The sequence below is a fragment of the Castanea sativa genome, chromosome 5 (assembly GCF_040712315.1).
Source record: "Castanea sativa cultivar Marrone di Chiusa Pesio chromosome 5, ASM4071231v1".
Lineage (NCBI taxonomy): Eukaryota > Viridiplantae > Streptophyta > Magnoliopsida > Fagales > Fagaceae > Castanea > Castanea sativa.
Window position 1 is genome coordinate 75,146,614 of NC_134017.1, and position 8,746 is coordinate 75,155,359.

General features: G+C 33.5%; 1 pseudogene; it reads right to left on the reverse strand.

The window, feature by feature from the left end:
• Positions 1-4,746: 4,746 nt before the first annotated feature.
• On the reverse strand, positions 4,747-7,664 carry LOC142635809 (uncharacterized; annotated as a pseudogene).
• Positions 7,665-8,746: the final 1,082 nt, after the last annotated feature.

Below are 8,746 nucleotides of genomic sequence, written 5' to 3' on the forward strand. Positions count from 1 at the left end.
AACTCATTAGTTCTTTACTTAAATCAAACGCTATCGTTTTGGAGTCTGGCTTTAATGAGGTCGTAAACGACTGCGTTTCATGTCCCTGTTCTTTGTTTTCAACACACTAGGCTAAGAAAGGATCTTATGCGTGACTTGTGTGTGACACTTGAGGGTGATGTGTGCGCATGATTGCAGCTTCTTATTATTTTACAAAATTAAATTAAATTCATATAGATTAACAAACACACACATACAAACATTTCTACATGAAAAGATATATTGAATTAATCCACCATACTAAATTGAGATTAGTACTTTACAATGCCCACTCTCTTTTACATAACTCCCATTCATTGGTGTTCTTTCAACCCTATAATAACTTTTGTTGATGACAATTTTTTTCTTTCCCTATATCTACGGGCCATGATGTTAATGGTTAATTTTACACAACCCAAACGTAATAAGTACAGCAAAATAAAGTTAATGTATTCGGGCCCAACAAATTGCCACAAGCCCAATTGCCCAAGATTGGCCCAAAGGCCAGGCAAGGCCGCCTGAACTGCGGGTTCGCCCTCAATTTGCATGCAAGAATCCAAATTCTAGTTCAAAATTTATAAAAATCTTATTCTCCACTTTGGATCAAGAGAATTTCAAAAATCAACTTGCTTTTCCTAATTGAGTGTCGCATTAAACAATTTTAGGGGTCAAAAGTCAAAATGACCGACGCTTTGTTTGTTTTAGCAATAATATTTTTTTTTTTAAAATAACTCATTTTCCAAGAATTATTTCTTATAAAACTATCTCATTTTTCAATGGTTGGCAATAATTTTAAAAAAGTTGAAAAACAACCTGCTAACTTTATTTAGTTTGCCATTAAATAGAGTTGTTTTCTAAGAAAAATTTACTAGAAAATAATCTCTAAAAATAAATCATATTTTTTATGTTAACCAAATATAGTTTTCATTTGACCTATCTTCTTCTTCTTCTTAATTTTTTTTTATGCTATCAAACACTAGAAAACACGAAAAATTATTTTTGCACAAGGTTTTCCATCAAAACGAACAAAGCTTGCTGTAAGATAGAGTTTTTTTCTAAATTATTTTAGTGAAAAACAACTTCTAAAAATAAACCATACTTTTTATGCTGACCAAAAATAGTTTTCTTTTGACTTACCTTTTTTTATGCTACCAATCACTGGAAAATACGAAAAATAAGTGTGAGACATTTCAGCAAAAAACAACTACTTCATTAACAAATGAAAGACATATGTTAGTAGGTAGTTATTTTTACACACATGTCTCCTATTTATTGGGTTTTGATACAAATGATGTGATATCATTTGATGCAAAATACTTTTTCGTCCCTATAACTCCTTGCAACATTGAAACCACCAGCAAGCGTCCATAGAGATTTTGCCAACAATGGTCCTAAAAGATTCCTGATTTTGCCACAATATCCTCCTTTTGACCCCTGGCATTGGATTTGAAGTAGAGTTATTAGGGTTATGTATAAAGGACTTAAATTCTACTTCAAATTATTAGCGCAACAACAAAAAGTATAAAGATTTGTTTCTATTATTGACTAAAGCTTCGTTTAAAAGGATGGGGTTAAGTTTAAAGGCTAGACGAGCTTTATTTTGGGTTACTAAAATTGTATTTTTAACTTTTAACCTCTAAAATTTGGGAGTTTTCAGAATTTAGATTTTACAGTTTAAAGTTATATTCTACTTGCATCAACAATCTATATGTCCATATATTCTATTAAGTATCATATAAACATGTCACATGTATTTAGTTCGTTCAATAAAATAATGTCACACCATTTTTGGAAATAGGTTAGAAGAATAATTTGGCTTAATAAAAATGACGTGACATCATTTTATTGGATGAACTAAACACGTATGACAAACTTATGTAACGCTTAATGAAAAATATGGATGAAGTAACTACTGATGCTAATGGAGTATAACTTCAAAGAGTAAAATATAAATTCTAAAGCTTTGGTATGAAATCTAAAAACCTCAAAACCTTTTAATAAATTTAAACTATTAGATGGATTAGTGCCATATTATTCAAAATTTCCTCACACCAAAATAAGAGATGATAACTAAATAGTAACTAAGTTTTATAAACATGTTATCTCATATATTTTAAAATTAAATTTATGATATATATATATATATATTTTAAAAAACAAATTGAGAGAATTATTAGCTTAAGTTCTAATTAGATAGTTATAATAATAAGGAATGAGAGATTTGAACCCTAATTCTCCTCATAAAGGAGAGTATGCAATTTCACTAAATTACAAAGCTCTTGACACCTACGTTTGTGGATTAACTATGCATTTTAATTGTCCTCGCGTTGTTTTTATAAGTTTGGGTAAATAATAACAATAATAATATTATTAGTTTGCTACTAGTGATAAATTAAATCTTAATTTTTAAAATATTTTTTCATTTAAATTGGAGCAACCAACAAAAGGGGAGGAAAATTTTGATTTACATGGATTAAGTTTAAGTTTAAACATGTGTATATAAAATTTTAGGCATCCTCCCCTTGCACGCTGATTTTCAAGAGCGAGTTTTATCCACATGTTTGTATTATTTGGTATTAGAGCCAAGCACCACATTAAGTAATTTGACGTTAATTCATTAAAAATGAAATCAATGAGTTGCTGCTTTGTGGTTGGATCTCAGAGGGAGCGACCTATAAGCTAGATTAAAATAACTAATAGGTGAGGGGAGCAACCAAATAGAGAAAGGGCTACCATCGGGCCAATGTCGGTAGAGTGAGCCGTCATGGATGTTGGCTGTGGAACGTAGCGGTATATATGTTATGATCCTAGTGTCTCACATGGATTAAGTATAAGCTTAAACATGTGTATATAAGCTCATGGGCACCCTCCCATTGGAAGTTGGTTTTCAATGGGAAGTTCTACTCATAGGTTTGTATCAAGAGAGCACCAATAATATTTATCAAAAACATATATGGACAAAGTGTGTAAATCATCAAAGTTTAGGGGGTTTAGAATGACAACATTAAAAATTCAAGGTTTAATTTGCTACAAGAAACAAACTTGGGATTTTACTTCTTGTGAGTATAATATTATTCTTCAAACCATTGCATTAGGGATTTTAGGTGTGCACAAATATAAGAGTGTACACAATCCCTGGTCTATTAAAGACGCCTAAATGTATGTTTAAACATGCATTCAAAAAAATAAGAGATACGCATTCTCATTAAGGCTTTCTCTAGTCTCAATATTCCATCATCAAAGCCCTGTGTCTTACCCTGTAAACATCACATAGAAAACCCACACTTGTGGATTTTACTGACTCGAAAGCCATTAGAAATCATTTGAAAGGCTATAGAGGTCATGGAAAGAGTCATGATAGATTGTTTTCACTCCATTGAGGGTTAATTAGGGTTTTATACCAAACCCAAAAGGTAAGAACCAAAACCATTAAATCTATAACATGAGAATGTGTTTGTATGTTTTTTCTTCTTGCACCACATCATCAACTTCCTCTCTTTTTTTTTTCCTTTTTTTTTTCTTCCCAATTTTCAATTTGTTCTACCTTTCATCTCCTTCAATCATTACCTTCTTAAACTAAATTTGTATTGGTATTATCTAATCATTCAACCTTTTTCATATAACATAGTAAACACTAGAATGGGTGAATTTGAAGAAAAATTTGAAATTAAATAATTATTATTGTTGATATGTTTATAAATATAGTTAAAAGATTCATTTGTTAATCATAATTTTTGTATCCCCTTCAAGGAGAACTTCTTGTACTCCTATTTCTTTTGTGAGTTGTACTGTTCTTCTACAAGCTAGTACCTTGACATGCTCCACCAACACCAAAGAACCATAGAAATTTTTTTCGTGGCCCTATCATGCTACAGCTAGAAAACCTAACCCATGAGGTCCACAAAATTTGCATACCAAACTATTCCAAGATATTGAATCATAATGTTATTATATTACGTATAAGGAGAGTTCTATGGATTTTTACGCAATCTTATTCACTCAAATAATAGAGTAATATATTATTATTTTTTCACTATTAATGTCTATTTATTCATTTTTAATTTTTTTAGTTATTCACAATTTCTTACTTCTACTTGAAAGTGTTCTCATGCAACACAACAACAACAAAAATAATAATAATAAAATTTACAACCCACAGGCCTATATCTAGTACTTATAAACAAATGAATCTCAATCATATTTATAAACATCTTAGCAACAATAATTATTTAATTCAAATGTTTCTTCAAATTCACACATTTTATACCTATTCTTACAAGCTACTTCAACTTAAGCACCTCCCTTCTCATGCAACTGGAGTGTGCCCTATATGAAAAATGCTAGAAAAACCTTATTATTACTATTTTTAGCATGGTTCCCAAAGAAGCGTAAGAGCCATGGACCAAGAGACACAAACTAAGCAAGAAGAGGTCCAAAAATATATTCTTAACTTTTAAGGAGTAAGGGTTATGATAATACTCTTATCTATAGGGGTGGTTCATCTTCAAGTTAAAAGACTTATTAGTTAGTATATTATTTTAGCAATTGAGCCGCACTACATGGTGTGACTACTTTTTTTAATGCATTATTTGAAACTAATTATATTACATTACACTTGAAAATCTATATTTGTTTTCTACAACTTATACTTTAAGAGTTGTGATTTTAATTTATTAGTGTGGCTATTTTTTATGCATTGTTAAAAATGTTTCTTATAACATGGTTAATGTTTTTACTTTACGATTTTAATGATGTATTGTTTTTATATTTTAATGTAGTTACTCTGGGAGTACCACCATAACTCCCAGAGTAACTAGTATTATCTCTGGGAATCGAACTCTCATAGCTTGAATAGGTTCCAGGAGGAGGAGCTACAATAGCTAAAGGAGGATATTAATTGCCTTGATATGCTTCAGCATACGATCCTGTACGTCCTTGTAGTTTAGCCCCTTGATATGTCGCATTCACCTATGAATTTAAGCATATCCATCATATCACTTTACTTATTCAAGGCAGGTCCTTTCATTGAAATTTTATATTGATTTTAATTGTATCAAAGAAATTATTAGAACTTCAACAAACAAATGCCAGCCCACTCACAAAAGATAAAAACAACTTCAACTTACTTGGTTGGGCCCTCGATAATTATATGGAAGGGGAGGTGCATTAGAGCTTTGCCAATGTCCTCCAGTAGCTGGAATTAGTGAAACATCATAATCACATAATATATCTAAATAGTTACATTTTACTTATTAAATAAAAAAAAATCTAAAAAGGGCTATTTCCAAATTTCAAAATTTTACAAGGTCAGACAAACCTGCCAAAGATCCTTGATGCTGTGGCGTAAACCCAGTATATGGCTGGATGGAACCTTCCCGAGAATAAGGTGAAGAGTTATTAGAGTTCAAGTTGGGTGCAGCTACAAGAGCATTCTTCATCTCATCCAAATGTCTTTGAGACTCTGCTCGATTGAGTTCCACAAAGATAACCTTTTAAAAGAGACCAAAGAATTAGCCACATTACTATGAACAAAAACATAATGAATATCTAAGTTGATAGATAATTACTTGATCAAAATACTCATCTGAACCAGGCATATCCTTTCTCCTGGGCAAAACAAAATTGGCTTTCAAAGACATTATGAAGAGAAAAATAAAACCACAAATTAAAAGGAGGGCAGTAACCAAAACAACAGTTAAACAAAATTGCAACAAAATAATTATATAAAGATGAAAGTAAGCTAAAATAGTGGATACTTAACATCTCATTAACTGCATCAGCTGGAACCTCTTTTCCCATTTCTTTGAATCTATTATCAGCACGAAACTTAAGCTCTTCAGGCTTTGGAAACACCACAACAGCTATCTGGAGGAGGAAAAATGGTAAATCATAAATATTAATGGTCATACTCCTAGAAAATCCTTTAATTTTCCAAAATATAAATTTATCATGGTTTTGTAGTTACCTTCTGAAAGTATGCAAATGGTTTCAGTTTGCGTTTACGTGCATTCTTGTAGACAATTGTTTGATCAATTATGTAGTTGCGAGGTGTTTTGGCTGCCCAAGTTAAAAGGGTATTAAAAATAGCAGTAGCTCGATCCATTAGGCGATCAAATCGTTCCCCATAATTTTGCTTACGCGTTAACCCTGGCACCTGCAAAAGGCTTCAAGATATGAGAATATTGAGCAGAAAACATGAATGGCACCATTACTCCATTAGAACATTTAGCCAAAGGCATTGAAAAAAAGAAAAGAAAAGAATGAATTAAATAACCTTCATTTGATCAAAAATAAGTTTGTCCCGAGCAAAACATAACGCTTCTCAGGGTGCTCCTTCACCCATTTTTCTGCCCATGTAGTCTTGCCTGAAGCTGGTAATCCAACCATCATCAACAGTTCATCATCATTTGGCTTAGAGAAAGTAGGGCCCATCATTGCATTTCCATCCTAAAGAGAAGAAGCCCAAGGTTTGTAACCTTCTTCAGGAATAAATCCCTCTTCAACACTAAATTGCAACTCTACTACAACTTTTTTCAACAAAATATCGGGAAAAAGTGCTGATTCCCACTGTAACTTTCTTGTTGGAGAGTCCACCACTCCTAGACCCTTTGGACCAGCATTAAATTGCCTTGCAATGCCAGCCATTTGCCACTCTTGGAGAAACCAATGCAAGCCAATGGTTTGTCTTCAAGATTAACAGCACACACAATCGTATCTCCAATCCCAAACTTTTCACCATAATCTAAAAATTTCCTTGCCCTAGAAAATTTTCCTAAGCCCCCAAACCCGAAGCTGTGTTCAGTCTCCCCGAGGTTCCCCACAATATCATCCCCTCTAGAAATGCCTACACGGCAAACATGATGCTGGTCAGGGGCAGTGTCCTCCATATCAACTGGCTGCACTGAAATAATTTTGCAACCAAAACAGTATTTCCCTCGAGTTATTCCACACATTCACATGAGCACCAGACCAGCAATAGAAAAACTCCTGCTCATAAAGTGCAGATCCTAGGAGACCAGTGACTTCAATATTGAAATCTAGAGACGGGGTAAAAATTCAAGTCAGCAATCATACAATTTGAAAATGCATTTGTTTAGATCTTAGGTTTATCCATACAAATACAACCACAAGGATTCAAAAGAAATGGTCATTTCTAATGGGTGCTTAAATACCCTACCTAATTCTTAGGTTTATGACACTTAAAATACCTATGCTTTAACACAATAAATCTCAACAGACACCTATGATAACACATTTGGAAAAGGAGAGGCTTCAAGCACCTCAATTTCATGGAATAATTCAAATCTAGAAAAGCAAGCTAGACTAGAAGTAGGAGGAACAATTACTGGACACTTCTTAGGCTAGAAAATACAACAAAAGCCTATATGAGACAAACTGGAGCAGATTGGTAATTAATGGACACTGCTTCGCCTATAGAAAATACAACTCATGTACCTTGTTTTTCATCAGCCTAGTGAATGACTCCATAGCTATTACAAAAGATAAGGAGAGATTGGATTCCCTTGCCTAAGCCCTTTGCCACCTCTAAAGTGCCCCATCAAGACAATTGGGAACCTTGAATTACTAATGCATTTTCTTACCCTTTTACAAAATCTAGGAGGAAACCCAGATGCACGTAGGCACATCGATATAAATTCCAATCCACTAAGTCAAATGCTTTCCCAAAGTCAGCCTTGATTGCGCATCTTCTAGGCCTTTTAATCCTTTGATAATTCTTCACTAATTCATGTGCTAGTAGAAAATTTACTGCAATGCTCCTTCCTCTAATAAAAATTGGTTTTCTTTTTTCAACATCTCAAGATAGTCCCTCAACCTTTTATATATCACATTGCAATATGCAATGAATATAAATTTTGTTGCTGTGGTAGGAATAGGGACCTTAGGGATCAATGAAAGGATAGTGGAATTCACATCTTTCAACAGCTTTGCCAGTCATGAAGATAGATTTGATGGCAGCAATAACATCATCCTTTGCCTCATATCATCAGGCATCTGATCTTGGAATAGAGTGGAGACTTTATTAACCATCAGATCTACATTGATTTCAGTAGGAGAGCCAAGCAGATCTTGGTAGTACTCAACCATCATCTGCTTGATTTTAGATGGCTCATCTACCCTTATTCTAACAACATTCCTTGCTTGCCTTGCTTTCACCAAATTATATATAATTTGGTTTACTGCAATGCTTGCCTTGCATTATACCTCAACTGGCACATGTGTTTTTAACGAAGACATCCAGGGTTCAACCACTCCTTATTTAAGGAAAAATTGCTCAAACCTACACACACAACCGCTCCTTATTTATCATCACCCTTTCCAACTTCTTTGCAATAAAACCCTTATCTTCCGTTCTGTTAGTCCATGTGATAAAAAAAAGAATAAAAAAGAAAGAAAGAAAGAAAGAAAGAAAGAAAGATGATCCTCAATTTCCATGGAATCCACGCAAAATAAGTCTAAAATTCCACTTCAAATCCAGTAACCATATTTCCTCCAAAATACTACCCGGGACTCCTCACAACATCGAAACCAGGGGCGGAGGGAAGGGGGGGCGAGGGGGGGCAGGTGCCCCCCCCTGAACTGCAAATTTTTTTACATATAATTATAATATAGTATATTGGTATGTTGTGGAATATGAAGTGGATGAAGTGGTAGTCTGGTAGTGGAGAAAAGTAAAAAGAAAAGTGGTCAAAAGTGAAGATAGAGATCA